The sequence below is a fragment of the Columba livia genome, chromosome 1, assembly GCF_036013475.1.
Source record: "Columba livia isolate bColLiv1 breed racing homer chromosome 1, bColLiv1.pat.W.v2, whole genome shotgun sequence".
NCBI classification, from domain to species: domain Eukaryota; kingdom Metazoa; phylum Chordata; class Aves; order Columbiformes; family Columbidae; genus Columba; species Columba livia.
In genome coordinates this window covers 43,789,149-43,809,462 of record NC_088602.1, presented here as the reverse complement: position 1 = coordinate 43,809,462, position 20,314 = coordinate 43,789,149, and positions in this window count along the sequence as shown.

The window sequence follows — 20,314 nt, the reverse complement described above, 5'->3', positions numbered from 1 at the left end:
CACAGATACAGGTAATCTTCTTAAGGAACAGACATTGTGTTTTACCTGTCTGATGGATGCCCTTTTATCCTATAACAATATTGAGGACTCCATGACAAACACCTGACAGCCTAAACAAATTTCAGGCATGCACGATAATGATGAAAAATCTTAAAGCATCTATACTCTTTACAGTGGAGTGTCAAAGGTCCTTTTGTAAGTCAGTGTATCTCAGTAAAACACAACAATTTTAATCAGGAACTGCATCAAATAATCTGTCAATTACGTTATTTGATTTTTGTGGCTCAGCTTGTTCTTAAGCTTGTTTTTCCAGAACTATGTCAATATCCTTAAAGTTCCTACAGTACGACATGCCAGTAGCTGCTGTTTTGGCAGAATTTCTGATACATTGATGGTTATCATCCTAATCATGTAAGGCTCATCTTCCAAAGGGAAACAACTGAAAGATCATAGCATCATATTTCACAGTGGAATGGCTGTCATCACAATATATCATATGAGTATGCAAAGGTCATACTGTAAATCTGTTTCATTAGGGCCAAACTCTTATTGCCCCAGAACACAGAAGAAGGAGAAGGCAGTACATAAGGGAATTGCTGATGTTACAATAAAGTTAAAGAAGTCATTGGCAACATGTAGCCTCCCACAGCCATCGCCACCTTTTACTAGATATTTGTACTGTGAAAAAGATCTTTCTTATGGACTCTTTGATACCCACAGAGATTTTCTTCTGTGAGACAGGGGTTCTATGGATCACAGGTATTTGTAATTGTAGACAAAAATTTACTAAAAGCTAGAAGCAAGACATTAAGATCAGGTGGGAGTTTTTGTTTGTTTAGTTGGGTTTTTTTAACCTATATCCATTTTAGTGTGTTCTGTTTTCACTGCAGCTTACCTCCTTTTCTTTGCTCTATATTAGCTCTGGCCAATACTATGCAAATGGTAGGTTAGGTATGTTTTTCTATTTAAAGGAAGCCGCTGAAACTGAGAGAAAAAATATTTAAGCTTTTAATTTTTTACTTTTGACTCTCTAGGTACAAATGTAGAACTGCAAAGTAAAGCAAAGATTTCCATGTTTTCTCTTCCTTTATTTTGTGGGACATATATCCACTAACCATACCTAAAAGCATCTTAGTAGGTGATCGTAAATTTCTTCATCCTTCTGGACTTCTCTTCTTGCTTGAGTCAAACATGCAATTTCCAAATTTATTTATAAACATTTGACAACTGGCCTCTTCCTGTACTGAAGTTAGCTGTATGAGCTATGCATTATTGAAAGCTTGAGAGAGAATTTTACAGAGTCCAGATGAGACATTATCAGACACCATCTTGCAATTTCTCACATTGTTTTTCTAGTTAGCCCATGTGACCACCAGTACATGGGTAGACTGTGATTTGCACAGTGTGTTATAGCAAGGCATTTGAATCATAGTCACTGATTTATTCATGTATCCATATTCTTTTTTTCCCATTGGTCAAACTTAAAAAAGGTTGAGAGACCTTTGACTTACGTATTTCGGTAATGGCTGTTAAAATCAATTCTAACATTAAAGTCTCTAAGAATGAACAATGCACTGAGTGGAAAATTGATTAAATGGTCAAAGAAGAGTCCTTTGTGGCCTCGTTTGCTTTTTCAATTAGTACAGATGTCACAGCTGGTCTAGGTGGCTCTCAAACTTTCACAAAAAATGTCCTTGAAGCTTTGTCTTTTGTAAGCCTTTTTCTTCTAAGAAAGATGATTTTGCATTAAAGTTAGCACTTCTGTATTTTCATGTATTCCATGTTTGCAAGAAAGCAAACAGTTTTCTAAGTGAATTGTGCTTTCAACTGATAAGATACTAATAGAAAGAAAAAAAAAGAAAAAAAGAAGTAAAAATACTGATGAGTGAACAAGTGTGCTTTTGAGGAACTTCATTTCTGTCTTCTGATGGATTGCGCTTGAATTTATTTCCCTCCTTTAGGAATGATAAGAGTCATTCCATGCATATGTTTGGCAGAAGACAGCCAACAGGGAGATGGCTCATAACTGCACCTACCTCAGATTGCTTTATGCCAGAATTCCTGGGTCTGCAGGTGAAGAACTGATGGGAACATGTTTGAATTCATTTAGAAGACCTCCAGTAAGTCATGTGATTAAGGCACTTAAATGGGATTTAGGTGATCTGAGTGCAATTCCAATCCCAGTTCTGCTACAGACTTACTATTTGATGTTGAGAAAGTCATCCTGGGAAAGATTTTTCACGAGCTTTTAGCATTGCCTTAATTCTCCTCCCATTGACTTCTACATAAAAAGAGTTCTCAGCATACGCCACGACACAGCATATCATGACTATATCGGTAACCTATCTCTGTGTTGTCTCTTAGAAACTAAAGTTAAGGTAGATAAATCCCTAATTTCATTGCTTTAAAAAAAATCTTAAGGATTAAATTAATTTCAGCATGCAAATCTGTAGGAGAAATGGATAGGAGACTATAACCTTAACTGCACTCTTTCTCTCCTTTACCTGCTCTGATTGCCATGCAACATTCATAAATGCAAACACTGAGATTGTTTCTTTATCTTAGCTATGCAAACAATTTAGTTATAATAGGCAGTTGATTTCTTTTTTTAGTACTTCAATGTTTTATTAGTTTTCTACACTCAAACTCTTTTTTTCGTTTTGCCTTATGGCCCAGATTTCCCTTGATATTTGTAATTATAGTATTTACTTGCGATTACCCTGCAACATACTGTAATTCTCAACCAGATGACAATGAACTAGAATAAATAAAAATAAAGACTGTTATTAAGATCCTTTAATTTATTTTTTGCAAATTCAGAAATCAATTTTTCGATTAAACTTAATGCATTTGAAACTATACATTTCATAAGATGTGTAAAACACATGTGACTAATTCAGGTCTCTAGTTGAGTGGCTACAACTGGGTCATGGTTTAGCCCCAGCCAGCAACAAAACACCACACAGTCTCTTGCTCACTCCCCTCCATTGGGATGGGGGAAAGAATCAGAGGGTAAAACTGAGGAAACTCATGGGTTGAGATAAAGACGATGTAATAAGTAAAGCAAAAGCTGTACATGCAAACAAATCAAAACAAATAATTAATTCATCACTTCCCATCAGCAGGCATGTTCAGCCATCTCCAGGTATGCAGGGCTCCATCACATGTAGTGCTTACTTGGGAAGACAAATGCCATGACTCTGAATGTCTCCTTTTTCCTTCTTTTTCCTCCAGCTTTGTATACATTGTATGGTGATGATTGTATGATGACATTGTATGGTGTGGAACATCTCTTTGGTCAGTTGGGGTCAGCTCTCCTGGCTGTGTCGCCTCCCAGCTTCTTGTGCTCCCCCATCCCCCTTGCTGGTGGGGTGGTGTGAGGAGCAGAAAAAGCTCAGCAATAACTAAAACATCCCTGTATTATCAACACTGTTTTCAGCACAAATCCAAAACATAGCCTCATAGTAGTCACTATGAAGAAAATTAAATATAACCCATCCAAAACCAGCACAAAGTACCAGGTAAGTTTCTGCAAGGTGTATCAGCCTGTGCACAGACTGAAGTTTTCCCATGACATTTGGAATAATAGAGAACTATATAATGGATTAAATGGCTGGCCTTCCAAGTTAGTGGTCTGCATACAAATTAAGCCACTGCCAACTACTTCAGGATATCTCCCCAAAAAATCAGATAATTCTGCAGTTTTAACATGAATAAAATAAATACTTTTAAACGTTGTTAGTAATAATTTAGTGTCCTAAATGATGAGGTTTATTTACCATTATTTTGTATTGCAGAAGATAAAAACTTTGTTAGTCTAAATGCTTGCACTGGCCTCTAAAAAAAACCTGTTGATTAATGCTGAGCTTCAAAAATAGCAGGTTCTTTGGTACGTCTACATTATCTCCTCTTGTTCATTCAGTCACCTAACATCAGGACGTTTTTTTTGTAAAGCAAGCTGGGTTCTAAAGGGATATAATTTATATCAAGGGCTGGGACTATGTTTGACCAGAGGTTTTTTCTCCAGGTGATTGTTGTTATTTCTTCCTGTTTTAGGGAGAGATTGTGGAAAATAACTTTTTCTCTTCTATGGCACAAACTTTTTTTTCACTGTGGATAAAACATATCTGGAATGACTGTAATGCATTTCACATTTACTAGTCGTGAACCTTTCTTTTTCAGAGATGGTGTCTTCTGGGAGGCGAACTTGTCCTGGGACACGAGACACTTAAGATACGGTCAGATTGGTAGCACAGTTCTCTGGGGATATGAAAACCCGGGGTCTGCATCTTGGGATGTTTGATCCTCACTGTTGGGGATGAGCACAAGGTTACAAACAGTGAAAATCTGCACCAGAATGTTTAGTTCTGGTGTAAGTACTTGTGTTTGATTTGTATTTTGCAAGGAAAAACTATTGTGTGTGATTACCCACAATATTATGACTAATAACCATTCAAAGCTATCCATAATTTGAGAAAAGAATAGTACATGGTTTCTGTTGGTAGGATTAACCTGTTGCTGACTGCTATAGGTATGATGTCAGATTGCTTCAACTATGAGGGAAAACTTCTGATTTTATTGAGGATAGTGTACAAAAGCATGTCTTACAATCATTTCACAATGAAGGCCAAGTGAACATTTCGCTCTGTCCCAATTCCTGTCTTAGGTTTACCAGAATGTAGCCATTCACTGTGTAAATCTTGAGACAGAGCTGAACAGTTGACATACAGACAACTTTGCAACTTTTCCCTCCCTTCCTGTACATTGCTGAAGTTCATTGCTGGTGTTCACTGGGATTCCTGTTGGTGATTTTCAGAGCAGTACAGGTTGGTTTTTGGACCATAATGAGTAGGAGGTTATGCGAGTGGTTACTTTTCCCATAGTACAGTGTCATCAGCAAACTCTGTCACCTTGCAATCCACTTACTCCAAATTATTAAAAAAAAATATCAAACAACTTGATCGTAGTACTGACCCCTGAGACACTCCATTATTAATATATCTCTTCTTTGAGGTTATAACTATTTATTTCCTACCATTTAATCACTTTTTAATCCATGACAAGCCTTTGCCCCTTACTTCATTGTTATTTATTATCTTTAATATTCTTTTATGAGGGACCTTTTCTAAAGCTTTTTGAAATCCAAGTAAATTATGTCCACTGGGTCACGTTCATCTACTGTCTTATTAATATTTTCAGAACCTTCTAACACGTTAGAGAGGGACAATTTTCTGCTACAGAAAGCTTGTTGTTTTTTCTCTTGCCATATATATTATCATTCCCCAAGTGTTGCACTATTTTTCATCTATTTGATTTTCAGTCATTGTAACAAACTGCAATTTTCAAGACATCCCCTAAATCCTTTTAAGAAAATAAAAATTGTGCTAACGACTTCCCAGTTCTCAGGAAGCACTGTGATTGGTAAGGGTATTGTGTGGTTTGTTATTTAGCTACTCAGTCAGTCAAGTAATTTGAAGGATGGCTCCAAAACTTTCTGTGAAGAAGATTCAGTTCCAAAACAACCAATATTTTTTTTGTAAATTAGCTTGGAAGAGGAGCTTTATCATCTTATTACTTCAGTAGTGCTGAAATACATATAACTTCATAGATAATTTAGCCAATTCCAGCACTTATTATCCTCACTTTTTTAGCAATAAATACCAATAAATGCAGATTTTTTATAGATTTCTTATTTGTGACAGATTAAATAGACGAAAAGGATGACTCTGAAAATCTTACTTTTTAAAATGAGGGCAGAGGACTCAGGAAACCTTCTCCACCTGGCACAGTTTTTGTACTTGATCCTTTCTAATGTTGCCTTTGAGTGCTAAGGCTCTGTCTCCTATGAGAGAGGTAAAGCAAAATTGTTTTAGATCAGTCGCCTTAGCCATGCCTCTTGTGAAGCCTTGGGAAGGAAAACACTGATCAAAGGGAGAAATAAATAGGAGAGCTTATGGCAATTTGTTCACCTCGGGGAAGACTGTTTGACTCAAGGTCCAGAGGAGCAAATAGGACTGAGCAGTAAACAGCATATTTGAAGGGAGGTCCTATGAGAAACTGATGGGTAGATAACAATTGCAAAAATATTTTCTGTGTCTCCAGCAGCAGATCATGGAAAACACACAGTCCTTCCTCTCTCTTTATTCCTGAATGTAGGGATCAAAGAGTGAGTTTGGGATAGAATGTGACAGAACTGTGGACAGTGCACAGCCAGCAGAAGTACAAAACCACTGTCCTTTCTTTGCAAGATGGAAAGAACCTTGGTGTCCTTACACAGCTGCAGGTATTAGTCTGCCAGAGTCATGGACATGTAGACAAGGCACTGCAGGCAATCATTAACTTGTGAAAAGTTCAAGGAGAGCTAGGACTCAAATCACACCTGGAATGTGAGGCCAGAGCAGGATTCAGAAGCTGCCTGGGGCAAGAAGCTAAAGTTCATCCAGCAATTGGTACAGCTCCTCCAACTACTATTGAACTGGAACTGAGTGTTACAGACACAGCTAGAATATACAGAACACTCTATATAGAGTATGTGACTGAAAAATGGGTTTTAGATAGCATTACTGCCAATAGACTGTGGAACTATGGGACTAGAGTTTTGATTAGACTGCCCAAATTTGATGATGATGACATTTTTGGTCAGGCTGGGGTTTCTAGTCCTGGAATTATCAGATGTACCAGGTTCAAATCTGATAGGGTTTTCAGGCACTGGGAGAAAAGGCAACCTGAAGGATTTACGCTCTGCCCACCACATCCAACAAGTCAGGTGTTAAGGAACAGCTATGGTGTCACTATAGCAAAAATGGATGTGCCCAGTGAATCCAGACCCTGGAGTACTGCCCTAGTAATCAAGATATGGGCACTCAGATGGTGGTGCAGTAGTATATAGTGAGTATAAATAGCAAATTTTAGCAGAGACAGGAATTATCTTTGCTCAAAAAATTTCAGGAGAAGTAGCAACAGAAAAGTTATCCATTTGATAGGCAGGAGTCTCTGAATCTCCTTGTATTTTTCAGGTTATAAAGCTACCCAGTCATTGTTATTTCTTGGAAATGGTGGAGCTACACACACTATTGAGGTCATATGCCTTATTTAATTTATCATTGAACTTAATGTCGTCTGCTTCCAGAGCTTGCATTCCTTCACCAAAACAATGTGGATGAACTTCTACACAGCTTGCACAGCATTTGAATAACCACTCACACGTCCATCCTCCTGCAGGGATGGACTTCATTGCAGGGAGTTGGTTTGTATGGCACAATATTTCAGTGATTGTCTCTTATCAGAGAGTGTTTGAGATCAAGGTAAATGGCTGGCTTTTGGCTGCTAGCTGAACGTGACTCCTAAATTGCACAGTTTTCATTAAAACTGTGGAAATGACAGAAAAAAATAACTTCTCTACTCAGGTCATCTTGCTAGCAGTATGGTCTTGTGCTCCCTGAACAATATTGAATCACTTTAGTCTGAGAAGATTAAAGTGATAATGAATATTTAAAAATATTCATAGATCCCTAAAAGCTAAAAATTCTGATCATTGGTTGGATTCACTGCCAGTGGAACAAGTCAGGTTCTGAAAAACAGTTTTTAAAATTAGTCAGATTTTTTAAATGGAAAACTATGCAGAATCACCTGTTGAAAGCAACAAAAAAGTAAAAGTTTCCATTGCAAACTGAAACCCTCTGGAATTTCACCTTCCTTTGGCTGATTTTCAGCATGTTCTGCTTTTTCACTGCAGAAGTTTCTTATCAGCTTTTCTGTTTTTATTACCTAATAAATCTCTAACTTAATTATAGTTAATATAGTGTTGCCAAATATTCAGAAATCTTGAGTAAGTCTTCCAGAATACATAGGTTTGGGTTGCTTTTTTTTAATAACCCGTTTGAGGTTCTTCTTGTTTGACTTATGTCTTTCACACTTTTAGGAAATGCTCTAATTTTTTTCTGCTTAGGTATCAGGACTGGAAACATGATTTTTTTAATGAAAGTTAATAGCCTCCTAATTAGTATAAATCTAGGAACTAGGTCTTTAAGAAAAGCATCGAATATCATGAGGTTAATAATAAAATTGCAAGAGCTGGCAATATTGTTATCCAAAAATGAATTAAGATTCCTTTTTTTGCCAGAACAATAGTCATTTGTCTCCAATTTATCAGTAGCCTTTTAACTTTTACAGTTATGTCAGAGGTGTGGAAACATTTATTTTTATTTCTTACCTACAATTTACTTGTCTCTCTCTTAACGATGTTGTCTGGGTCTTCAGGCAAAGTATTACACATCAACTTGTCATTAAGTCACAGTTTTGAAATAGATCTCTTTCCTTTATCCTGTGTATCCACTGATAATTAAATAAGAATGCCAAAGTCCTTCCTTTCCAAACAAGGCTTTTTTTCTTCTTCTCTTTCTTTACTTTTTCTTTGTTGGCTTTTTTTTTTGGGGGGGGGGGGGGTGGGGGAGGGGGGGCTGGATCTTTCTCCTTCTTTTTCTTCTTTTCTTTTTGTTTCTCCTGGTTTTTATTCACTTTTCACAGTCATTAATGTTCTCCTGCCTTGAGAACAGAAGGAAAAAGAACAGCAAAATGTATTTAAATACTAGCTCAACCATTAAGAAAGTAGAAGACATCTTTATTTACACATCCAGGACAAATTCCTCTGCTATGCTGCTTCATATAGGCTGTATGAAAATGCCACAATTATTAGCAAGGAATGTTGTGTGGGTTTTGTGTTGTTGGGTTTTTTGTTTGTTTGGTTTGGGGGGGTTGTGGTTTTTTTTTGGGGGGGGGAGGGTGTTTTTTGTTTTTTTTGTTTTTTTTTTCGGTATTGGTACCTCTCAAAATGTAAGAACCTTATACTCAGGGTTTCAGAAATATTCCTTTGTAATTTGTTATGCACACTACTGACATGTGTGCCTCAGCAGAACATTAACATTATCAGGTAAGCATCCTTGTATACTTGAAAAGATTGAAGATTATCTGTTTTGTAAGAGATCAAACACCCCCTCTATGCAGAGCTGATGTGATTTGTTTCAGCCAGGCAGCCAAAATGGCGTTTGGCTGGGTCAGAAAGAAGAGGCCGAACTTGTCCTGGTCTTGCTCAGGGAAACAGAGAAGCATGGAGGAAAATGAAAGAAGGACAGTGGTAGGGTGGAAAGCCACAAAGTAGAAGTGCAAGAGACTGAGCCCTGAAGAAAAACTGCTTCTCCGGGAAGGATGTCAGAAGTGGAAGGCTGAGGTGGTGCCTGTGAGAAGACTCAGTCCAACTGGCCCAGTAGCCACTGGCTTCCCTCCGTCTTGTACCCACCCTGGCTTTAAAAGGTAAAATTATGTTCAGTGCCATTCTAAATGCTCCCTCATTTAAAAATGACAAAATGTGCTTTCTTTTTACTGTTATTACTATACCCTTTCCATAGGTAAAACCTCATCCTCTCTACATTTTGGCAGCTCACTGGAACACAGGAGTACCAGGTAATGTTCATGATCAGAAGACTTAAATCTGCAGATGTCCTTGGAACAGGTAATAGTTTCCAGCCTTTTAGAGAACCTATCTTATTTTGTACTTCACTGTTATTCTTGCTCTCAGAAGTAATATTTATTACCAGAAGACGGCATAAAAAGTCATAAGTAGCACGGCAAAAATACCTTGCATGCTGCATGTAGATTGGAACTGACTTCCTAAGGATGTTTTTCCTCCTATTGGTATTATTCTGCACATATCACTCAGAAACAAGGTCAAAAATCAGTAGTCCACTGGGATTCATAAGTACCAGTTGGTATCCATTTAAAAAGGACAATCTTAGGTGCTGGATATTAGAAGCCTAGATTATTACTGCCTGGTTTTAATTCAGTACATTTTTATAACACATCAGATCAATTACATTCTTAGTTTTATTGCACACTGAAAAGACCATCATCCATTGTAACTGCCAACACTTAGTTCAAACACAAGACTGGGAATCTGCTTTGGACATCATCTAAGACCTCTGGCAAGTCCTAGGTAATCTCTGCTGCACATTTTTAGCTCATATTGAAAAGGATATTAAGAACAGTTACACTACAGGCTGATGTAAAGAACTAAATACTCCATAGATAAAAAAATTTAAAACCCCACCAAACCAAAACCAACCCACCAACCAACCAAATCCCTGATTTGCAGTAGTAAATTAACTACGGCCTCCAAATTTTAAAGTATTTTTTTCTCTGCTGGATTAAGACACTTCCATGGTTCTCTATTTTTATCTCTTACCTATACAGTTGTGATGGATCAAGCATATGCTAGATCATGCAGTATGTTCTGCAACTCATCTGTTTCACAAGATTGTGCTTTCCATTTCCATGTTCAGTTAGAGCAGCTAGCTAAACACAGAAAAAGTAACAGCATAGAGCAGAACACAAGCTCAGGGGTTCTCACATCTTCCCAGTCATAGGTTTATTACTTCTTCTCCTCTCCTGCTAAATTCCACATGTTCAGACTGCAAATTCTTAAAGACAGGTATATAAAAAAACAAGTGTATATTTTATATACCTTACATATTATACATAATATTATATGCATATAATATTATTTTTAATACTTGTATATATTTATTATACATTATATATTTGAGAAATATCTTCATACACTAGAAAAATAACAGCTTCTCCCTACAACTTTCCCATTGCCCTTTCTGTTCCTTGATGTTTTTTGCATTGAATTTTGTGGTATCATATAATGCGTTTTCATCCAAAACATTGTGCAAGTGTGTGCAGGATCATAACAATAAATGCCTCTCAACATCAATTACAAAGGAAGACAAGCAAATCCACAATGGATCATTTCCAGTAAAAATGAAAAAAGGGAAAGAGCTCTGGCAATATAAAGATGAGCAAAGTGGAGGGTCTGAGGTGAAATCTACAATGTCTGTTTTAGTAGATTACCTAGGAAAAAGAGTTCTAACTCTTTTCAGCATCACATTCCTTCACAGGTTTTGACAGTCAGTCACCCAGGTGGAAGAAAGTTCTGTGGATAGCTTGGCAGGTCAATGATCTCATGTCAACTAATCAACCTTGTCAATCTGTGGAGGGGATATACCTTAGACTGCCTGGCCTAGACCTCCTGTCATCTGCCTCTCCAAAAAAAAGTAAAAACCATCTCAGGTACCTAAACTACCATGGAGGACCTACTTCCTTGGTAAACCAGCATTAGAATAGGACAAAACCAAAGGCCCCCTCAAAAGAAGGTGGGTACTGTAAGCAGGACTCTGAAAGTCTTGTGTGATAAGACAAGAACCTGTCCTTCAACATCATTTAAAGCTGGTAGTGGATCACCCATTGAGGGCCAAGGACCTACTACCAGAGGGACAGAAAGCTAATGGCAGCCCTTCTACAAGTGAAAATAATTAATGAAAAATTTATGACCTATATTGTAGAAATTACTGCTGGATAGTCCCCAGATAAATTAATTTAATAAAGTTGCAGCCTAATTAAGCTGTATCTTTCTGTTTTCTTGCATGGCTGAGGCAATGATGCAAACTCAGCAGAACAGAGGAAAGGAAGGATAGAGTGTGAAGGGCTGAGGTTTGAAAAACAGAAGACTGAGTATATGAAAAAGAAACTCTAAGAAAGGGAATGTAGACAACGTGAGCAGAGGCTTTTGGCTGTTACTATGCTTAATTTTAAGAATGTTCCAGTTAATGGAAGTTTCAGAACTGTACGGAAAAAAATATTTTGGCAATGAAGAAAGAAAAAGGAATTGGTTCTGTGTGATGCTTTTTTGTTGATCGAAATAAGTGAGTGCATTATGGAAAAAAATGAATGAAATCACAGAATTTTAGGTGCTATTATGGAACTGACTTCATGGTTTTGTAAGATTGTTTTAGTGGAAGCTTCCAGGCAGAGTTTTTATCAGACTGGAATTTTCTTGCTGTTTCAGTTTTTTACAGACTTTTTCAGTTATCCTGAATTTCATATTATGTGAATGTATTGTACTTTTTGTGACTACTTCATTACATTTCTAATATATTTTCACATCTTCAGAATGTTAACCATAAAAAGTTATGACAATTTCAATGTTTAAAACCACTTAATAGAGATGGAAAATGCATTAGATTATTCAGAGAAAAAAATCATTATTAATACTACATTATAATCTCATATTCATTAGCTAAACTGTGATATTTGTCACAAAAATAGTTTCTCTTCCAGTACTTTAAGGTGCTGAGGATTTTTTATTCTCTTTAATACTATCCTTATGATAAAGTAGAGTATTTGTTTAAATAGGAAAGTGGATCTTGCTTTGTAAAGTTATTGCTGGTCACAGAAGTTGCAGACCTAGAATTCACTTTTATCTATCTTGAATGTGGAGCTTTCACTGAAAACAAGCAACAACTAGATTTGATCAACTTTGAGTGCCCTCCATGAACAATGCTAAAATTTCTGACATCCTCCTGTATAGTTTAAACCTTTAGTCTTCTCAGATTCAAACCTAAAACTCTCTGCCAAACACAGGGATGAAAAACTATTCAAGCTAAGGATAACTGACATCATGAAGTGCAGCAATAAGTAAATCTAAAAGTAATCTCTTTAGTCTTTTAAAAAAATGCAATGCATCTTAATGCCAGAAGAAGTGCAGGCTTGATCATCCTTTTCAGTCCCACTGACTTTAGGAAGACATCTCATGCTTAGACCAGAGTTTATTTATAAGGGTCTTGCCAAAGTGGGGCTGCAACAGGAGTCATGCTCATGTCTACAGGCACTGCAAAGATCAGAGTTGAAGCCAAGCACATCCTGCTCTGTATCTGACAGCAGCAGCTTATTGGAAATTACACTTTCAGCACATAAAACTCACATTTTCATTTGTTTTCCTTTGTTTTGTTTTGTTTTGCTTTTGTTGTTGTTGTTGTTGTTTTTTCTTGTGGTTTATGGAAATATATTCACCTGCTTTCTTCCACTTGCACAACTGTGTTTACACACTTCAGAAACAGTTCATAATGTGCTATTTTGTGATTTCCAAAGATATTAATATTTGCCTTTTTAAATGTTCAGTACAGTGAGTTAAACCATCTGGCTAATCATGAATTGTACAGACAGAATAACAGTACGTGAGCAACGGAAAAGAGTTATAACAATTTTTTTTTGAGTGCAGTGGCATATCTGTTGGCAATAAAACTACATTTTATATCTACATTCTATGTAATTACTGTTTGAGTTCAAAAATTTGCAGATTGAGCTTTCTTAAACTTTCTGACACAAATTGCTTTAGTGGATATCAATTTAAAATTAGAAGTACAACTTGTGATAAAAATGAACATTCGTTACTTGTCTTAACAACACACAAATGAAATTCTTACTTTTGTGAACTTCAGTTTTATTAAGTAACTTTCTGTAAGACAAGTTTCAGCAGATCAGCACAAAATTTTCTTAATTTCATTACAGGCTGTAAATTAAAATTAATGAGGCTGACACCCACAATTAACAATGAAAAATGCAGATTGTTATAATTACTTAAGCAATAACATTGCTTTACATAGAAGACTTAAGGTGCTCCACAAATTATTTACAAGTGTTACATAAAACACAAAAAATGACAATTTCAATTTATTTTGTCAGTATAAAAAACAAAAATCCTTACTAAAACCTTTCTCATTTGGGAATCTCTCGCCATGCATAATTAAGCAAATTTGATTGCAATTAAGTCTGGCTTCTACAGTAGAGTTTTAATTAATGCAAATCTGGCATCTACATCTATAAGATTAATTTTCTTGAATTAAAAGAAAACAACAAAGCATATTTGAAAGTGTAGTTGTATTGTTGAAAGGCTGAAATGCAAAATCTGATTATTTTTCAGTCTTCCGTGTGGATAGCCTTTGACTTACACTTTAAGGAGGGATATTTTATCTGGATCTGTTGTTTTGTTTCTCAAGGCATTATTAAGCAGGATCATAGCAATTACACTAAGCTTCTTCTAAGGAACATCTTAAAATGTGATTATGTACATTTAGAAGAAGAAATAAATGATAATATAGGCTAAGGAGTGAGGGCACCATTACACTACACAATGCTTTTTCTACAAGCAGCATCCTTGTCGCTAGTTCTGGGCCTAAAAAATCCTGTGGAGTCTGTGAGAGTACTTGAGATGTTTTCAGATGTATTTTAATAAGATCTTATCTTAAAATTCCAAACCTGGAATAGCTTTTATATAACGTAGAATTTTTACTTTTTATTTACTTAGCAGTGTGCTTTGAACCGATCTTTTAAGTGTTTTCTCTGTTGTAAATTTGTTTGTATTTAGTTTAGTATCTTTAATATTCTTAAAAGCAAAAGAAAATTCTTTACTAGGAATTCTGTTCCTATGAAACAGTCCCATAAGAGTCACCTCTTCTGTCATTCTTTCCACATAAAAAAGTACTGGTCTCAGAAATCACATGGCTTGTTTTGCTCTTAAATACAGTACCATGTAATTTTATTTTGTCATCTGCACAATAAAACAATCATATGGAAATGGACCATTAGTTAGAACAACAACTATTGCATTAAAAACTATTATTCTCACTGACATGCGAGAAGGTAAATTACTCTTTTTTTCATTGTTTCCCCATGCAGATGTCAGAAGTCAGGTAGTTCCAGGGAGGCATTTATCCAGTTAGCAGAAATGCTCTGTTGTGAGAAGCTGAAATTTTTCCTTTCTTGAAATATGTTCTGATATTTAATTCTAATGTTAGCCATAATTGCTGTCTTTTTCCTTGGTCTTGCTTTTTAAAAAATGTGCGCTGCGTATGCAGAGAAGAGATCGATTCCTTTTTAGTCAAGCGTGAGAAGCCCGAACCAAACCCGTCATGGGAGGAACGTGGGTATCAAGACACAGGTGCCTCTAGGAGAAAACGAATCACCAAAACTCTTCCATGCAGACTCTGGAGATGTGTTACCCTGATGTGAGAAATAAAATTACAAGCAGTGTAGTTTTCCTTCCTATCTAATCCAGTTTCTTTCTAATTTATTTTCTCTGCAGTTCCAAACCCAGAAATCTCCCTTTTGTTGTGTGAAATAACATCCGAACTGAAGGCTTCCCGAAAATGCTCTATCAGGGGAACTCTTCTTTTATATCTCTCTCAGGGAGAGCACAAAAGCATGTCCTGAAGGAGCTGTAACTGCTGCCACATTTGGTTCCTGCAGTATAGTTATTATTATGGCTCCCAAAGGCAGCTTCCAAAGCACCACACTGAGGGTGCTCACAGGGCGCTAGAAACAGCCGGAGGTGAGTCCAGCCTTAAAATCACATGCACTGCTTTTGCAGCAGGGGATTTATTGACATGAAGTGTTTTTGTGTGGTTTACAACATATTCATGAATACAGATTTTTTATTAATTACGTATGTTTTCAGCATATTAAATCATAGTATTTATTTTTTGTTGAAGTTAAAGTCTAGTATTACAAAATACTAATAGCAGGTTTAGACAGAAGATTTCTAATCCTATTTTCCAAATTTTTGGCTCAAAAGCAAGGCAATGTACAGAAGATGTCCTGCAAATCTCTCATTATGGATCAACTTCTCCCTTTGCAGGTCTGTAAGAGTAGCCACATAAGTGCGGTATCTTTTTCACTGAAATAGTCGAGTGTCCATCACTGTCTTCTCCCTCTAATTTAGACATACTTGGCACTAGAAACCTGTATTTAAGCACTTGTATGCCCTTTAAGGTTTGTTGTTGTTGCTGTTTTGTTGTGGGGTTTTTTGTTTTGTTTTTGTTTGTTTGTTTGTTTTGGTTTAAAATTCTTTTTTCTGTGTGTGTCCAAAATGAAGATATTCATAGACTTGTATCATCCATCTGTATCCATTGTTTGATAATTTGGACAATGTTTCAAATTGGGCTCCTTACCCTATATTGAGACATATAAACATCTGAGCACATTTTATAGATTGCTGAGTATTTACAACTCGTTTTGTTTTCAACTTATGGAGTCTTATCGCCTCTGAAAGACTAGGTTGCTTGAATATAGAAAGATAAAGTATCATTTAAAAGAAGATTCAGGCATATGCTTTATGATTCCTAACAGGGACACTGCTATACTTAAACTACAGGTACCTAGTCCCACCTGTCTGAATCAGACCACCAAAGCTCTAACCTTTTGAAAGCCTATGAACGACTTAGAACAGCATCATTTCATAGAATCATTTTGTTTGGAAGAGACCCTCAGGATCATCGAGTCCAACCATAACCTAACCTAACTCTAGCACTAAACCATGTCCCTAAGAACCTTGTCTAAACGCCTTTTGAGCACCTCCAGGGATGGTGACTCTACCACTGCCCTGGGCAGCCTGTGCAATGTCTGATAACCCTTTCCTTGAAGAAATTTTTCCTAATATCCAATCTAAATCTCCCCTGGCACAATTTGAGGCCATTTCCTCTTGTCCTATCACTTGCTATTTGGGAGAAGAGACCAACACCCTCCATGCTACACCCTTCTGTCAGGTAGTTGTAGACAGTGATAAGGTCTCCCCTCAGCCTCCTTTTCTCCAGGCTAAACTCCCCAGTTCCCTCAGCTGCTCCTCATCACACTTGTGCCCCAGGCCCCTCACCAGCTTCATCACCCTCCTCTGCACTCTCTCTTTTACTTTTTTGGGTACCCTAGGAGTTCTAGGAGTCCCTTAGCAAAAACCTTTTATCAAAAGCCATAGCCATGTTCAGATTTTCATGGCTTTTTAGAATGTGTGTCACTTCTCGGCAGACCTCCATCTGCTTGTCATTCTGAATACAACAACCATGACAGGGCAGTTCTCAACTTGCCTTTTCTTCCTTTTTTGAAAATATTTTATTTCTTCTTTCCTCCTTTTTTTTTTTTTAATCTTTGTTCTCTTTTCCTTTTATCCCTTGTTTTCCTTCTTTCCCCCCTTACTTCTTCCCTTTCCCCATTTCCCCCCTTTTCCCTTTTTTTTTATTTCCTCTTTTTTTTTTGAGATACTATAAAATTAGTCATTCCTCTTAGAAACTGAGAGACAGTCTTTGTTTCTCAGTCTGAGTTGCTCAAGCCTTTCTCATTCAGTACCATTCATTTTTTAGTGGCATGTTCTGACCACCACGGTAGTCACTAGTTTAGCTAAAGGCTTAAGGCTACTCCTGCCATTTTGTTAAAAGGAGTGAGAAGGAATCAAAGGAGACATATCAAGGTGGCAAGGTAGAGAAAGTTTGTTTATGTAGCATGATGCTTAGAACAGTCTTCTGCTATTCCAAATCAGTGAGGTTTGAGGGGTTTTTTGTTTCACACTTTTTTTTTTTTTTTGTTTCCCAAGGATTTTCAGCAGTTTCAGCCATGACAGTTGTGTAGGAGATCAGTTTTATAGGCATTCTCTGAACAAAGTTAACATGCACGCACACACACAAATACTCTTGAAAAAAGACACATCCCACAGAATGTAATAGCAACTACTTTGGTTAAAATTGTGGTCAGAGGAAGAAGCTGTGGTTCCCCTTTCTTTCATACAATTAGTTAATCAAGCTTTTCCTGAAAGTTTTATAACCTTATGGGTGAAGAATGAATCAAGACATCAAAACTCTCGAGATCAAAGATTATCAAAGTTAATGAGAATAAAGAAAATTAAGAGATCATTAATAGTAATGACACCAAAATGAGAACTGGGAAACCAGTCCAGGAAAATCTAGAGACTCTTATACCAGTCATTAATCTGAAGACTATGATTAAAATTTAAGAAGAGATTCCATCATCTTGTTATGCAAACATGCGGCAAACATCCCTCTTCTGGCTTGAGTTTTTCCAAGAAGCCTAGGGTCATTAGGCACTCAAATCCTATTAATAAATCCCTGTCTTGGTCTACACTTTTTCAACATCTAAAAAATACTAAAGGCACATTGAGGAGGTAGTTCCTGTTTAATGTTCATTATCCATTGAAGGGGTATTGAAAAATAGTTTTTCTCCTGCAGCTATGAAAGAATTATAAAGGTCTTTCCTGAGTGAATGAAATAAGTGCAGATTTTGTGAGCCTATGCCAAAATCTGTTTAATTAGGCCATCATTCTTAGGAAAATAATGCACCAGCAGCTTCAGAGAAAGTGCAAGGCGTGACATACTTGGATTAACTCCATTTAATGCTACTAGATGCATCTTGGAGCTCAGATTTCTTGTTGCATTTGTCAATTTTGTTTTGTTTTGGAAATACCTTGTTTTATATGGGCACTAATCAGAGCAAGAGGAAGAGCCCAGGCAAGTGGGACAAAACCGGCAGAATTGCCCATGAGTAATTAAATACAGAGGAGAAGATGGAAATGGAAAAGGAGCGAAGAGGATGGAAGAGAGTTCTGAGTAGGGTAAAGAAGGAAAAAAATTAAGAAGGAAAAGGAAAAATGGTGTAAGTGAGGTGTAACACCTAATTGTAACAACAATTCAGGGCTTTCACATGGAAAGTAGTAACTCCTTTTGCTGTGTTTTCGTTTGTCTGACAGCTTTCCCACCTCAGTCTGGAAGTGAAATATTTTATGGATTAGGAAGGTCACGACTAAGTTTCTGCGCACTAAGAATAGAGTTGCAGTTGTTTAGTTTGGGTAGATCAAATAACAGTGCTTTTTCTAAAGCTGTAGAAGATATTCTGACTAAAATCATGTTTTCTATCAATTTTTATAAATTAATAAATTGATTTCTCAGAAGAACATTATTTTTTGCCTTTTTTCTTGAGAGCTGTGTTCTTCTCACCTTCTTGAGTGTGAAGGAAGATGATAAATTCTACCTGACCTTTTTTGGGAAAAAGAGTTGAAGAGTAGTCATTTTGAAAAAGTAGAACAATAATTATGATCTGATCTCATCCCACTGAAAGCAACTAGAGATTGTTAAAAGAGTTGACCTATTTTGGGGGCTATTATTTGAGTTTCTGTGAGATGCTTGTCTGGTTTGCTGGTTGGTTGATTGGTTTGTTTACTGATGAGGGTAAAAAATACATTGTAATCATTAGTGAGGAAGGGAAAGAGGGATTTGGAAGGGATTTGGAGTGCTAGGAGGGGAAAAATGCAAGAAAATTAGGGAGAAGAAATTAAGAGAAACTGATGTGTAGAATATGGGAATAAAGATCTTCAAAGGCTGGAAGAAAGAAAATTGCTGGATATATGCACAAATTGAAGTGATCTATGGAATAAAGACAAAAAGTAAAAATCCATTGTACACATAATTTCCTTTCTGCTGTATTAATGAAATAAAAGAGCTGAATTCAGCTTACCTGGCCAGTACCTACTGTCCTGCTCTAGAAGAGTGTAAGGAAGTGAGGGAACACCAAAAATTAAAGATTCTAAATTAGCCTTTATTTTTAAAAATGAGAAAGGAGAATAGGAGAGACTTATACTCTGTACAGTGAAATTACAACTATCACTTAGTATTACCTTATTTGAAATTGGTGTCTGAGACTTGCTATTTGTAAAGTTGAGCATTTACAGAAAAAGACAACCTAGAGGTGTATTTGCATCTTCAAGACTTGCAAGTGAATAAGAGTAATTGTGAGGTACATCTGCCAGAAGTTGTCTCCAAAGGGAAGTTTTAAACATCCAAGTATGTAGGGAAAGAAGAAGGAGGAAACCCATAACAAAACAGAGAAAGAAATCTAGTGTTTATAGTGATGGTGGTCTTTATACAATAAAACAATTTTCAAATCTAAGTTATCTTCATTACATGATTGCTATGTGATAACTAGAATATTCTTGTAATATAATTTAACTTAGTTCTTTATCTAGAAAGATAACCTCAAGCTCAAATGTAGACTTATTTTGTCCAAATATTTCAAATGTTTTTGTTTTTTCTCCCCAACCAATTGATTTGTTGATTTAAAGTTACTGACATAGAAGCTTACTCAGTTTGATGCGTGATATCTTTTCTCTCGCTTTCTCTCTGTGCTGCAATGATTTTACTGAAAAGAAGAAAATGATAAACACTTCTTACACATTGAAGTTGAAAAATAAAAGAAAAAAATAAAGTAGCTTCTACATTAATCCATTTGCCTTTCAACCCACAAAATTATTTTAGTCACATGCAGTGATTTCTAGACTTTCCTCTTTGCTGAAACATAGTATCAGTAATACAATTTGCAAGTGACTTTTCAAGGTATTTTTTTATTACTTAAAAGGTATATTTGCAGAATTCTGTATGATTCCTTACAGTATTTTATTATTCCACAGTCTTTGCGTACCAATCTCATTTTTTTTGATAACACGAACTGCTCTTACTCATTCATACCATAGAAATTAAGGGCATTACTGTCTGCGTCAGTATTTAATGGAGACTTCATTGAAAACAGGGTATTCTTGATTTCAACTTTGTGATAGTGTTTTCCTTTGTTACATCACTTTCAGTGACCA